This window comes from Neofelis nebulosa, chromosome 3 (assembly GCF_028018385.1).
Source record: "Neofelis nebulosa isolate mNeoNeb1 chromosome 3, mNeoNeb1.pri, whole genome shotgun sequence".
Taxonomy (NCBI): Eukaryota; Metazoa; Chordata; class Mammalia; order Carnivora; family Felidae; genus Neofelis; species Neofelis nebulosa.
Genome location: NC_080784.1, coordinates 33,117,517 through 33,133,315, shown reverse-complemented (window position 1 = coordinate 33,133,315; position 15,799 = coordinate 33,117,517). Strand labels below are relative to the sequence as shown.

At 42.8% G+C, this 15,799-nt stretch overlaps 1 pseudogene; it reads right to left on the bottom strand.

Moving 5' to 3' along the window:
• Positions 1–2,570: 2,570 nt before the first annotated feature.
• LOC131507960 (COP9 signalosome complex subunit 6-like) lies at positions 2,571–5,239 on the bottom strand (annotated as a pseudogene).
• Positions 5,240–15,799: the final 10,560 nt, after the last annotated feature.

Below are 15,799 nucleotides of genomic sequence, written 5' to 3'. Positions count from 1 at the left end.
AATTATTTCCCAAACCACAGTATAAAATAGGCAGAGCAGGTATTCTGAATTTCGATTTTATTTAATTGGTGCAATAATCATGACTGTGAGACATGAAAATGCCCAAAGAATAAAGTGTAAGAGCATGAAACTTCCTAAAACTCCCTGCCTACAAGATAGATTATAACAATAAGATCTGTTTTTCTTTTCTGTTATTCTATTTTTATTCTGTTATTCTAGTGAGCTCTCAGTTTTAGAACATCATAATTAAACTGGAATTTCTAAACTCTGTTTTTATCCGTTGCTTCTTCCCTAGTCAGGGCATTTCTGAAAAGGTTTAATGAATGCCAATGTTTTAAAATTATCATAAAAGTAGTGCAGAAGATGTATATCACATGTATTTTCTACCGTAGTTCATTCGGAATTGATGAAAGTGGCCACACATTCCTTTCCCAGAGTACATTCTAGAAAACTTTTTAGGATTTTGGTGATACAGATAAGCGGAAAGGTCTTTGTCAATTTTTTAATCTGGAGCTTACGTAGTAGAATTGAAGTATCTGACTATACATGATATCCTCTTTTCAGCCAAAATGCCATCATACCTAAAATAATGCCTTGAGATGAAGGACAAGTCATTTAATTATTCTGGATAAACTTTAGTCAAGTTATTCAACTGTGAAATCTAAATTTTCTCATCAGTAAAATGGGGTTAACAAAATAACATTTAACTGAGAGAGAGGATATGTGCGTGTTATGTATAAACAATCTGCCATCATTTGTATAAATGTCTCCATGAGGGAGTTAACTGTTCTGAAAAACGCAGGTGATACCTGGCTTATTCAAGCTCTCAATAAAGACGAACTGCTAATATTAGTATTAGTATTATTACTACTACTATGACGACCACTGCTGCCTTTCAAGATCTCATTCAGGGGCACCTGGGTGGCTTAGTTGGTTGAGTGTCAGTGTCAGTTGAATCCTTTGGCTTAGGTCACGATCCCAGGGCCACAGGATTGGGTCCCAGGCCAGGCTCTACACTGAGTGTGGAGCCTGCTTGAGATTCTCTCTCTCTCTCTCTCTCTCTCTCTCTCTCTCTCTCTCTCTCTCTCTCTCTCTCCCTCTCTCATGCTCTCTCTCTCTTTTTAAAGAAAAAAAAAGATCTCATTCAAATATGAGCTCACTCTCCTTCCCCAGCCCCAACACATGATTTATTCACTAATCACAAGATGCTGTATTTTATTGTATGTACGCATAACCCAAGAGCTTAGAAGGATACATGCACACTTTAAGAAGGTCCCTTCTACTGCTCCAAATATTAGGACTTGTGCATACTTATGAATGTAACCAAGAACACAGCCCAATGTGGGGCTCGATCTCATGAACCACGAGCTCATGAAATGAGCCGAAATCAAGAGTTGGACGCTTAACCGACTGAGCCACCCAGGCCACCCCAAAGGATTGAGTTAAATCTATAGATCGCTTTGGATAGTATTGACATCTTAATAATATTAAGTCTTTCAAATCATGAATATATGGTGTCTTTCCATTTATTTGTATCTTCTTTAATTTCTTTTACCAATGTTTTATAGTTTTCAGTATGTAAGTCTTTCTCCTCCTTGGTTATTCCTAAGTGTTTTATTCTTTCTGATTGAAAATGGAATTATTTTCTTAATTCCCTTTTGGGATTGTTCATTGTGAGTGTTTAAATACACAGCTAATATTTGTGTGTTGATTTTGTACGCCACAGTTTTGATGAATTTGTTTATTAATTCTAATAGTGTGTGTGTGTGTGTGTGTGTGTGTGTGTGTGTGTGTGTAATCTCTGGAAATTTTTACATATAAGATTATGTCATCTGCAAACAGAGGTAATTTTACTTCTTCCTCTTCAATCTGGATGCTTTTTATTTCTTCTTCTTATCTAATTGCTCTGGTTAGGACTTCTAGTACTATGAGAATAAAAGTGGCTAAAGTGGGCATCCTTGTCTTGTTCCTTATCTTATAGGAAAAGTGTTAGCTGTGGGCTTCTCATATATGGTCTTTATTATGTTGATACAGTTTTCTTCTACTCTCAGTTTGTTGAGTGTTTTTATCATATAGGTTGTTTAATATTGTCAAATGCTTTTTCTTCATCAGCTGAGACTATTGTTATTTTGTCTTTCATTCTGCTAATTTGGTTGGTATATTGCATTGATTGATTTTCATTTGTTGAACCATCCTTGCATTCCAGGATAAAAAGCTCCCTAGGTCATCACTATGATCCTTTTAATGTGCTGTTGAATTCTTTTTTCTAGGATTTTGTTTAGGATTTATGTGTCACTATTCATCAGGGCTATTGGTCTATAATTTTATTGTAGTGCCTAGCTTCAGTATCAGAGTAATGCCAGCCTCATGAAATGAATTTGGATGTTGTTACTTCCTCTTCAACCTTTTTGATGAATTTAAAGACGATTACTTTAGTTCTTCTTTTAATGCTTAGTAGAATTCACTAATGAAGCCACCTGGTCCTGGGATAGCAGTTTTTTGATTAGCAAGTTTTTTGATTACTGATTCAGTTTTCTTACTCATTATTCGTCTGTTTAGATTGGGGGGGGTGCTGAGGGGCTGCTCCCCTTTTATTATTGACAGAGGTATCTCTAAAGGGAGTGTAACACCCCTCCCCTGTGGGACCACTGTCCAACCTGTGCATCCTCCCTTCAAGTACCCTGTCAGAAGAAGAGCCCCTGCATCCGCCTGCCAATGCCTTGTCGATCATAGAGGACATTGAACTTATTCACAAACTGGTTCATGGTGTTGCACGTTTTGCTGATGGTGCCAAGGTAGGCCACGAGCCCCACGTCATTACATTGATCGTAAAAGTCTGTCTTGAACTTGTCTGTGCTGAACACTGGGAGGCAGTGACACAGAGCATAGGCCTCCCGCAGGATTTCTTGATTAAAGGGGACCTCCCCTGCTTCAGAGGCCTTGACGTATTCCCAGATGAGTTTGACCCGGCTGTGTAGCATCTTAATAGCACTGTGTTGCTCTATCAGGTGTTCAGCCACAGTGGAGTTCTCCCCATAGCCTGTGGCTGTCATTCAGGCTATGTGGTTTACACAGATGCGTTCAGCTTCCTCTGTGGCCAGAGTGTAGGTCAGCTCAGCAAACAACATTGTGGCCTCTCCATTGATTATATCGATGACAGACTCAAAAACACTGATGGGAAGATCTGTGTGCCTGGTCATAGGGTTCAACTTAAGAAAGAGAGGGCTCTCGATTATCTCGCACGCCTGCTTCTGGACGTGGATGTCAGAGGGATCAGGCAGCCCCCCGGGGGTATACCAACCCAGAAACTCCAGCTCCTTGAACACCTGTTTGAACTGCTCCTCCTTGGTGTAGTAACACTCCTTGTCAATGATAATCTTCTCTTCCACGGCGTGGGACAGCAGCTCAAAGGAGTTCATCACCTCGATATTTCGTCCCTCCTGTTTCCCGATCAGAGCCCCAAATCACCTGCATAGGCCGCCCCTCCCGGGAGCGCATACGAATCCAATGGTCTGAAATGTTGAGAATGACAAGGGGATGAAGAGGACTGAGACGCTCCCTGTCACGCCGGAGGCCATCACGCTGGGCACTACTGCTGCATCCACCTCCATCCTGCTGTTCCCTCCGGTCCCGTTCGCCGCTGCCGCCATTTTCCCCGCGCCCGCCGGCCTCGGCCCCGGTCTGTTTAGATTTTCTAATTCTTCATGATTCAATCTAGATAGGTTGTGTGTTTCTAGGAACTTTCCCATTTCATCAAGGTGATCCCATTTATTGTCATACAACTGTTTTATGGTAGTCTCGTAACCCCTTTTATTTATTTATTTATTTTTTTAAATTTTTTTCAACGTTTTTAATTTATTTTTGGGACAGAGAGAGACAGAGCATGAACGGGGGAGGGGCAGAGAGAGAGGGAGACACAGAATCGGAAACAGGCTCCAGGCTCCGAGCCATCAGCCCAGAGCCCGACGCGGGGCTCGAACTCATGGACCGCGAGATCGTGACCTGGCTGAAGTCAGACGCTTAACCGACTGCGCCACCCAGGCGCCCCACCCCTTTTATTTCTATAAAACTGGCTGTAATGTCCATTAGTCATCATATTTTTATATTTACCCTATCCAATGCTTGCCCAAGTTGGGATACTTGGTAGCCATTTAAAAGGAGACTGTAGGGGCCCCTGGGTGGCTCAGTCGGTTAAGCGTCCGACTTCACTCAGGTCACGATATTCACGATATCGCGGTCTGTGAGTTTGAGCCCCGCCTCGGGCTCTGGGCTGATGGCTCAGAGCCTGGAGCCTGCTTCCAATTCTGTGTCTCCCCCTCTCTCTGCCCCTCCCCGTTCATGCTCTGTCTCTCTGTCTCAAAAATAAATAAACCTAAAAAAAATAAATAAATAAAAAGAGACTGTAAAAGAGAAAATCACCGGACCCTTCGAACCATGTGGACAACCTATCATGGGTAACTTTGCTGAGAAGGGATAGACTTGGAGAAGGAGGCCACCACCAGGAGGTCTTCAGGTCAGAACTTGGGCTAGCAGGAAAGGGCTCCCAGGGCTGGCCCTGAGTGCGGGGTGATGACTCTCTGTGAGATGTCACAGAGTCTTCTGGCAGGGTGTGGATCAGGGAGACATAGTGGTCTGGCCCATCATGGAGCCCAGAACCTGCAGAGTCAAGAACTTGACTTGACCATGAGTGCCAGTGGATCTAGCATGCTTCCTGAGCCCAGCTTGGGCAGTTCTTTTCACACTGCTACAGAGATGACTAAAGGTATTGTGTAGTAATCCACATGGGAGGTTGTCTGGCAGGGGCAAAATCTGTCTATCACTGTGTTCTTGGAGAAGTAGAGTCCAGGCGAGGAATCTCTTAGTGATCTTTCTTGGGACAGGGTGGGGCACTCTGACTTCTTGCCCTTTCATAGTTGTGACCAGGAAGAGCTATAGAAAACCACACATAGTACATAAATGTTGAGAAGGCATGGCCAGCTTTGGTCTCACAGTTGGTCTTCCTCCAGCAGCTTTGAGCCTCCTCTCACAAAAGCAATTCCGTGATCTGAGGGAGCATGCCTTATTCCCTGCTATGGACAGCCAGAGTAGGCAGGCTGTTGTTTTTATGTCAAGAGCTATTCTACTTGCCCAGCATGATTTGAGATACTCATTTGCAGTTCTTCCCTTCCCATCAACCCCAACCCCCCCAAGAATCTCTCCTTACCACCTACCTTAGCTCACTTTTGCACATTCCCCACATCTAGCGCAGTGCTTGGTGCTTAGCAGGTGTTTGACAGATAGGTGCTGGATTCCTTCTATTACTGTAGTCTTTCCACAGTGCCCTACTTGAGGGAAGATGGAGAAGGGGCACATTCTCTGCTGCGATCATAGAGACTGAAGGGAAATGTGTGTGTCAATGAGTCTTTCTTCTATTTCCTTCTTCTCATTTTTATTCAACTACCCAGAGACCAGCATTCTCATTTGAGGTGTTTTGAGAAGCAAGCAAACACAGCAGATGACAGGCAATGCTAGCTAACAAATTTTTTCCCCTTCGAAGCAGGTTAGTAGGTTCAAATAAAATACACTGAAGAGGCATTACATGAAAACAAAACGGAAACTGTGAAGTGCAAGCTGATATTTTTAGAAGTTTGTATAATGACAGGTCAGATTCCTGAGGATTAGCCAAAGTGGCAAATCTAACACCACTTATTCAAAAAGGGGTAAAAGATATAGCAGGCAATTATACTTTAGCAGCAGTTGCGGGGGGAAATCAACTCTTCTTGAACTTACTGAGGGGACAGCTTGAAAAGTGTAATTTGAATATAGATAGCCAACTAGAAGGTTTCTATGAGGAGGGGGTTGGGAAGCTGGAGGAAAGGGAAGAGGAAAGGAAGGGGGTTGCCAGGAGTTCATTATTTTCATATTTTAAAGCCCTGCACAGTTTGAAAGGATGATTGCCAGAGGGGACCAGGAAAATTAGTGGTTGTTTGATTCAGGATCAATTTTCAAATCTGCCCAGTTTATAATTGTGCACCTCTCCCTGTCATCACTCATGTGATTCAGGCTCCAGATGTTCAGGGTTGAAATGTCCCCAGGGCTCACCACCTCCTTGGTATGCCTCCGGGCCTCTCGGTCTTCCCCCACCAAACAGTTTTCCCCTGGACTTACTTATTGATATCTGGAATGCCTGCATAGGGACTTAGAAATAAGAAGTGAAAAAGAAACACTTAAAACACGGGGCTCAGGCTTAATGTGTATCACCTTTGCAAGAAGTGACATAGATTAAATCCACACTCAGACGTGAAGGGCCAGGATCCTGCTCTTTTCCAAGAGCAGATCTTTGTGAGGACAGAGTTCTGAGATTCCCAGGAATGAGAAAGATGAAGGAGGGGCTGGATCACAGAAGACAAATTTGGATAACCTGACAGTTTTAATTAGAACTCACCTGCGTTTGCTGTTTATCATTCCTGACTTTAAAGATAATGGGAGAACTTCAGAACTGGAAAGAATCTTTAAGATCATCTGGCACAGCCTTACTCAAACTGGGTTCAGCAGACTTTTGGGATCCACAAACATATTCTTAGTCTACAGGTTTTTTTATGAGATTTAAAATTTTTCTTCTCACTCTGATGGTGATATAAATGTATTATCAGAGTATCAAAGGCATCTGAATGCAGATCCAGAGTTATGTGATCCTAGGACAGTGTTTATGGTTTTTTTGGAGGGGAGGGCACCACCCAAAGGGAACTTGTACTTGGGCTTGTCCAGCTGGAAGCAAGTTGGTAGGTCCTAATATCACAACGACAGCTACCAGCCTCTGTTCTCTGTATACTCACACTGAATTCTTTACCAGCAATAAACACAAGCCTTATTTGCCAAAGATAATTTACAATTAAGAGACATTTTCATAGACTATGATTTTTGTCCCTAAAGTTTTTTTTTTAATAAATTAAGACTTTGATTTGACATCATGGAAATGACATACTATAACAGATGGCTAATGAAAAAGAACAGAGTCAGGTTTAATAGATGAATTATGCATTTCATAAAGTTAAGATGAAATACTATCATGGCACACTGTCTGAATGAAAGTTTCCAGTAATTTTAAGAGAAGAAAGTGATATGAGAAGTTTGTCATCACATAACACACAGAAATATAAACATATCAATCAATCCCCAAAGTAACTGAGTTGTAGCCTTCATCACCCTGTTCATGTTGGGGATAACAATTTAGTTTCTGCCAAACAGCATTACTTATTATCTTAAATTAATGACTTTTATTGTCTTTTGGGTTTTGTTTCTATTCACTTTGCGAATATGCCTTTGTAGTTATTTAATACTTATAAAAAGTGATACTGAATTTTATATTTGTACAAAACATATAAAAATATATTAACATTGGGTGTTTACAAATTTTTTCTCCCCCACGACAAGGAGTCTGAATATAACTTATCCTTGAGTAACGCAAATCTGGTTCTTTGTTCTTATTTAAAAAAGTGACCTTTCCGTATTATGGGTATGTCTCAGTGTTGGAACCTCCACAGTCTTTCCAAAGAAAACTCACCCATCCTCTCCACCTACATATAGGTTATTCTATATTCCGCCCAGTGTTGATTGCTTTTTCCCTATTCCTACGTTTGCTTCTTTCACTCCCCCAGATTCCCTCAGTGTTCCTACCTCAACCATAGCAAACTTCTGCTCATGTTTCAAGACCAGCTTATTGAAGGCTACTCTTCTGGAACGCTGTTTTTTCCAACACCATCAAGCAATTTTCCAAATCTCAGTGGATACTGACTGGGTGTCCCACAAACTTCACCCAATTCTCCCACTACCTACCTGGAGATAGCATCAGATCCCACAGGTTAAGGGCTCAGCCCTAAAAGGCTACCTCCGCTTCAGACACCATCACAAATCCAGGTTGTCACCTGACTGACTGGCTATAAATCACAGGTTTCCATGACCCTCTTTTCAGGCTGGATTAATTTGCTACCATGGCTCAGAGAACTCAGGAAATCAGTTTATTTACTAGATTATTGATTTATTATAAAAGATATTAAAGTATCTGAATCAATTGTCAGATGAACAGATATATAGGGTGAGGTTTAAAAGAGCCCCCAACACAGGGGTTTCTGTCCACCCCCCCCCCCCCGCCCCGTGGAGTTTAAAGTGTGCCACCCTCCCAACACATGGACATGCTCTGACTCACCAACCTGGAAGTTCTTTAAACCTGTCTTTTTTTTTTTTATGCCCATTTCATTACATAGGCATGATTGATTAAACGTTTGGCCATTGGTGATTGAACTCAAACTCCAGCCCCTTTCCTCTGTTTGGAGGTTAGGGATGGGGCTGAAAGGTCCAGCTCTTTAATCATAGTTCCACTGGGAACCAACCCCATCCTTAGTGCCTTTCCAAAAGTCACCTCATTAACATAAACTCAAGTATGGTTCAAAGAAGTTTGTTATAAATAACAGGACACTCCTTTCACCTTTATGGCTCTGGAGCTATTTTAAGAACCAAGGACAAAAGACCAAGTACTACAACAAAAGATGCTCACATTTCTCTTATCACTTAGGAAATTCCAAGGGTTTTAGGAGCTCTGACTCAGAAACTGGATGAAGACCAAATATATATTTCTTACTATAAATCACAATATCACAGAAGCCTTCCTTCTTTTCCCGGTGTGGTGAGTGGCTCTCTCTGTGTTTGCCACAGCTTTCAGTTTCTATGTCTCATGCCACACCCTTCATGAGACATTGAACATATCTACTTACTCTCTAAACTTCTGACTTGCGCTCACCTTGAGGAGCCTAGCCTTACCCATCCACGATTCTAGTCTGTGGCTCATTGTCAATTTTTAATAAAAGTCTATTAAGTAAGTTAGACCTCTCTATATTAAAACAATACATCCTAATGAAACTGATCATCACCCCATGAGGCACAACCTCTAATGTCACCCTTGCAAGATTTTTAGGAGACGTTACCTGCTAGATTTATTTTTACCAAATTAGAGCATGAGAAGAATAAGACAGAAACAGAGGAAAATTTTGCCAGCAAGACATTAGAATCCCTGGAATTTATATGCAGAGGTGGGCAGGAGGCTATCTCCAGGGTCAGCTTTTGACCTTCCCATTTATGTTTGAGGAAGAAGGGTTGGAAGTTAAGTCTTGCTTGAATCTGGCCTTGTGATTGGTTGCAAATGGAAAGACTTCTCGTCTCTGCAGGAAATGATGCCATCACATTGAGAAGCTGTTTTTTGGACTGGCAAATGGAAAATGTTCTTAATGAAAACACAGAATAATCACTCTGAGTGTGGGGAAGAAGCACTGGGAGGAAAAAGGAGAAAGAATACATATTAAATAGATGTGCCTACCAGCATACTGATGAGGAAAGGGATTTAGAGGTTATTGTAGGGGAAAAAAAACCTCTTCATGTTATTATCCTAATGCCTTTCTGTAGCTTAAAAAATGAATATACAGAATGTGTCACAGTGGAAGGAAAATGCCAATCAGTGGTCTCTAAAACAGAGATATGGTGGTCACTTTCTAGAGCTATTACAGAAACCGTCACCCAGTCCAACCCCCAAATTCACGTTCACTTGTCAGACTATTTGTCCAAAGCTTTGTTTGGAAAATATGGTCACCAAGTTATCAGACATATATTGTAATAATCATAGTGGCTCATGTGTACTAAGTCCTGACATACGTTCTAAGCGCTTTATAAGTATTAATTCCTTTTTCCCATTTTACTCAGGAAATGGAGTCACCAAGCAGGTAAGAAATTTGGCCAAGGTCACATAACTAGTGCGCTGCTCAGCCTAACTTCAGAGCTCCAGCTGCCTAGCATTATGACAGTCTGCCTTCATAGCAGAAAAACATGGGGTTTCGAGTCATGCCAGTCTCCCCACAAATCCTGAGCATTGGGCCTTGGCACAGGACAAGTTATTTAATGTTTATCAGCCTCCATTTTATCCTATGCAAAATGGGAATGATGATATTTAACTCATAGGGTTTTGTGTGGATTAAATAAGCTGATATACATAGAGTTCTTGGTACACTACAGAGTAGATAATTTCCCTGCACCTACATTCTCCTTGCCTTACGAATCTTTATAAGACAGAGCTTTAAGGTTTTTGGAGTGAGACCTGATGTGTTGAGGCTGGCTTTATGGGATGGTGTCACCAAGAAGGTATACCCCATCGGGTTGAGGTGCCAGTGAGGTCATGGACAGGTGCACGAGGATGCTCAGAATCAGAGACTGACAGAATTGTTCCTCTGTCCTTGTATGTTCTCTTCAAGGGGGATATGGCTTAGGAGAATCAGCAAGATGAAATTTAAAATTAAATTGCTTCCGCTAATCCTGTGTGCTTTCTGCAAACCGAGTAAAATACCCCCAGACGTGCACAAATGTGACTACCATGGTATTGGTGATTAGCTCATGTCATTTGCTCAAATGGAACTGAAGTCCTGATATTCTTGGGGGAGGGTAGAGATGTATGATACAGAGGCAGGGAATGAAGCAGCACTGGAAACGATAAAAAAACTTCATGTTGGTGGGGGCTCACATCCTCAGTCCAAACCACTCACATTGGCCAATGAAGCAGATTCTAACCAACAGGGAAATTCTTGAAATCCTTTCTACTGCCCTAAAAATGCCCATCTACAGACCCGGAGTCTTCTCCATCAATATTTAAGCCAGAGTGAAGAACTACCATCAGGTGGCACCAAACCACAGTCCGCACAGGAAGGATTTGGATTGCATAGCCAGACCACTGGAATGCTTCCAGAGTTTCAAGCTGGTCACATGTGCAAAGTCCACCTGGTCATTTCATTAACCTTGGACAAATGAGAGATGACACTTTGCACAACCGAAGTTTGGGGACATCACACACCATGTTATTGTGGGTTTCCTCATGTACGCTGACCACCTACTATTTGGGGACATATGCTAAGTGCTTGGGATTCAGAAGCAAAAAAATCTAGCCCCACCTTCTGGGAGCTGATGGTTCAGTGTGGAGATGGTCAAACAGACAAGCAATCACACCATGATGTGACAAGCGCTACCACAGTGGAAAGCAAGGAATGCTTTGGGACTGCAGAGGAGACACAGGAAGGACATCTGAACCATTTTCCTGAGGCAGAACCGGAGGATGAGAAGGGAATTCCAGGCAGAGAGAGCAGCTTGTACATCGACCTAAAGGAGTCATGGTTTGTTCCCAAAAGTCAAGAAGAAGAACATGAGAATGAGGTATGAGGCATGAAGGACCCCAGCTGCCATGATAAGGAGCTTGAGCTTTTTGCTGTGTATTAATAATCCCTAGCCTTTTCTGGGATGCAGACTATAGTGGGCTTTATGGTCCCCTTTTCTCTGGAAAGAAAAGCTATAGTGACACACACATACACGCGACTCTTATATTTGACATTCAACTTCAGGGGCAGTTTGGGGCCCTCTGGCACACACTTATTTATGGACTCCTACTTAAGACATCCCACCTAGAAGTAGTAGAGATGAGTAGAAATCAGATTTTGGGTCGAGCAGGAATGTGTCCATCAAATAACTGGAAACAGAAGACGGATTGGAAGATGTACAGCCTGAAGACGAGGAAGATGGGACCACAGTTGGGAGCCTGTAGTCACAGATTAGACAAAACAATGGTTTTGTGCAATCTCCTCCACCTCCAAAACTTTTGTTGGGTGGTGGATAAGGCACAGAACCCAATCACTGGACTCAGAGCATTTTCTGCTCCACCCCATTCTTTCTCAGGAAGGTGCCAATGATCTTGAACTCAGCTGTGAGGGAAGGCAAGGGGAGGATAATAAAAGAAGCTGTAATCTGCAGGTGATATCGCCAGCCCCTAGGGTACAGATTGCCTAGGCTAGTACCCCAGAAGTTCATCTCTGAGAACATGCCCCTGGAGTGTGCCATCTGCTTCTAACAACCACAGTGGCATCTCACTAGGAGACCAGGAAGCCTCTGGGTAGCAAGACATCATTGCTTCTTCTGTGTACTGGGGAGACGGGCAGGCATGCAGAGAGGGAAAAGTGCTTTCCTTTAGCAGTGAGATAAGGATGTGGAGATGTGAACTTAATCCCGACTCTTCCTGGGAGAACCTGGCAAGTGTCTCTGCACTCCTATTTCTACATCTAAGGGAGTAACAATGGAAGTGCTAACATGCTCTGGGAGGAGTAACAAGGAGAAGCATTTTGTAAACTCTGCAGGAAGGTGATGCAACAGTGGCGGATGGCAGGTTCACTGGAGGAAACAGCAGAATTATAGCCACCCTTGCTTTCTGGCAGACTTTTGATTTCTCCCATCACTAAAGGCCCTCCCAGAAGTAAGGGAGCCCTGCCTCCCTTTCTTGTTGCCTTCCACAACTGTCTTGCCATGTGACAGCAATATGGTGGAAACCGGAGAAAAGAAAGTGTCCTGAAGCAGTGGGAAGCTTGGAGTGTTGAGCGAGCCTCACTATCTCTCTAAAATAGCTGCTTAGGGAAGCCAGGGCTGGCTCCACCGTACATGGTGTGTGTGTGTGTGTGTGTGTGTGTGTGTGTGTGTGTGTGTGTGTGTGTGTTTTGTTTTAAGTTTGGGTTTAATTGAATTTTCATTGATGCCAAGAGTCCTATAGCACTTGCTGTCCCCCATAAAGTGGGCAGTAGCTGCTCGGAATGGCTTGGTTTCCTTGAAGTCACGTCGTGGCAGACTGAGACACCCATCCATCCAGTTCCATGCCTGCTGCTTTTTCCTTAGGACCGTCCTCGCACCTGAAGAAGGTGGGAATGATGAGCCCTGCTGGAGTCTAAACCAATCTGCTGTTCCCTTCAGACTTCCAAATGCTTTCTCCACAGCGTGATGCCTTGTTGGGCTTGAGGTATTTTGTTTTTTGTTTTTTTCACGAGTCGAGTTTTGGCACCGTTTCTATCAGTTGCAATGGAACAGAAGAGGAGGGTGGCTACAGGTAACAGATTATTTTTAATTCTGCCTTGTTATTTGGAACCGCTTTCCCATATGTTGTTGTTGTTCAACTCCTTGCATGAATTTTCTCAAATATTTGTAACATATGTCATATCTATATGCAGATTTTAAATTATGGATGCCTTCATCCAATCATTTTCGAAGGAGGAAAAATCCAAGTCTAATACTCTCAGGCAGGACCACAGTCTCCTGGGCATCAGTTATCGTTCAGGTAGACACATCTGGTGAAATGCATCACATCAAATTAGTATCAAGGGTATTGAGACTCTGAGACTACAGGCAGACAACCCCCTTCTAATGTACTGCTTTTTAGATTGTTGGGGAAACTTGAATCCCAATTCTCCTGTGAAATGAGTGATACTAACATGCCTGTTCAAATGCTCAAAGTGAAGATCAAAGCAGCAGTGTCCAAATTGCCTTTGCAAACAAAGCAGCCCCTTGCATCCCCCCTGGGGATACCGTGCTAATTTTATCTACTCTCCCTGGCTCTTCTGCTATTAAATAGCAATAAATAAATGTTTTTTTCTGGGTTTGCCAGTGGCTTATTTGTCTGACAAACAAGCTCATTTCCTTTTAAGTGTGAGGTTTTAGTCCAACTAATAGAATTAATCTATTTTTAATGAAAATGCGAATGGCTTTTACTTAGAAATCTACCTACCCATCTCCCTCTTGGCAACAGGCCCCTCCCCCCAGTGCCTTCTCTGAACACATACAACCAGCCATGAATATTTCAATACATCTCAGGCTTCCAGATCAATATAGGCAACTCTCAAGCCCTATTGATTTTCAGAGGTTTGACTCACAAGGGTGATAAATATTTCTCGACTTATGAAACCTGAGTTAAAGAGGCTTTGCTGGCCCTTCAACTTTTCCAGACATCTTTGTCTCCTCTTCTGTCCTCTTCCCATATCCCTTCTGCTCCTTCTCCCTCCCTCCCTTGTCCTGCACCCCGCCTTCAGTGTCACCCTCCCCCGCCCCCAGCCCCCCAACAGCCCTGAGATGGAGTTTATGACTAAGCAACACGTCCTGGAGAAGCAGGCACTATTTCCCCACTGGGTCCACTTCAGTTCAGAGGGAGAAGAGCCACGGGAGGAGAGCAGTCATGGCACGATTCGGCCCCCATCCATCTCGCCTGCAGGGACCCTGCCAGCTTTCCTCTTGTCTCTCTGATTCATTTATCAGCACAGCCGACTCCTCCTCCTGCACACCTCTGAAGATGTAATCCCAGAAGGCGACCCTAGCAACATATGAGGAATTCCCCACTGAGGCACAGGAGCTGAGCTGCTCCATATGGGTAGGAAATAAGCTAATTATACAGTCAGCCATGTCCAATGCCAGGATGTATGTTGTTATAAGTTTATCCAGCCTAGTTATGAAGCAGTGAGCCTGAAATTCTCGGAAAATTTTACCGAACCTTTGGCATTTGATCCACCGTGATGTGCATTGGATTAGGAGGAGTTTGGAGACCCGGGTACGGATTTCTCTGGCTCGCCCTGGGAGGTTGGTCAAATCAGATGACTTCCCTTCTTGAGCCTCTATTTCCTCATTAACAAAATAAAGTCATTCATTCATTTACTTACCAAATCATTGCGGAGTTCCTCCTATGTGCTAGGGACAGAGGCTAGAATGGCAAACAAGAGAGATACGGGTCCCCGCTCTGTTGAAGCCCATCATCTAGCCAGGACTAGTCAAGGCTATACTAATGGGGCTTCCCCCTCTGAACTCCCATATTGCATGCCTCTAGATACTGCAAAGACATTGTATATAAATATGTCATCATCATGTTTCCAACATGATCCCTTGCTTAAACTGTGTGCGGCCTGTTGGTCTGGATTGTGCCTAGATCTTTGGAGATGCTTGTTCGCTGGATAGCAGTTGAATAAATGGGCTCTTTATACTCTGTGTCCTGCTGAACATCAAGTAGAATTGAGGTAGCAATCCCGTGTGTGGAGCCACAGCAGAAACACACTCAGTAGTCATGGATCCTGCTCCAGTGGTTTTTCATTCCAAGTCTTGTGTAAAGAAAAGCATATGAAAGGACTTACAGAAAGCAAGTTATAAACTTGAATAAGTTGAATAAATTGTAGTGAATATAATTAATATATTTGTAGTGAATATGATATATAATATAGGTAAATATAATACAGGTAAATATAATATAGGTATATAATATAATGTAATATAGGTATAATAGAGGTATATAATATAGGTATATATAATTGTAGTGAATATAATACATAAGTGAATAAGTAGCTGTGTTTTCAATGGAAAGTTAGAGATGACCAAAATGACCCTGTGACCAAAACAGACAGACTAACGTCTTTCTCTTGAAGCACAATCAGGTTTTGAGTAAAAGTATGGTAGACTATGTAAGTCAGGGGATAAATCATTTATTCTAGTAGCCAGATACATTTTTGCATTTCAACTTTTGAAAAAGTTTTAAATTTATTATTTTTCTTTAAATTTAAAAAAAAAATTTTTTTTAACATTTATTTTATTTTTGAGACAGAGAGAGACAGAGCATGAATGGGGGAGGGTCAGAGAGAGGGAGACACAGAATCTGAAACAGGCTCCAGGCTCTGGGCTGTCAGCACAGAGCCCGACGCGGGGCTGGAACTCACGGACCGTGAGATCATGACCTGAGCCGAAGTCGGCCGCTTAACCGACTGAGCCACCCAGGCGCCCCTTAATTTTTTTTTTAACGTTTATTTATTTTGAGACAGACAGAGCATGAACGGGGGAGGGTCAGAGAGAGGGAGACACAGAATCGGAAACAGGCTCCAGGCTCCGAGCTGTCAGCACAGAGCCCGACGCGGGGCTCGAACTCACGGACCGCGAGATCATGACCTGA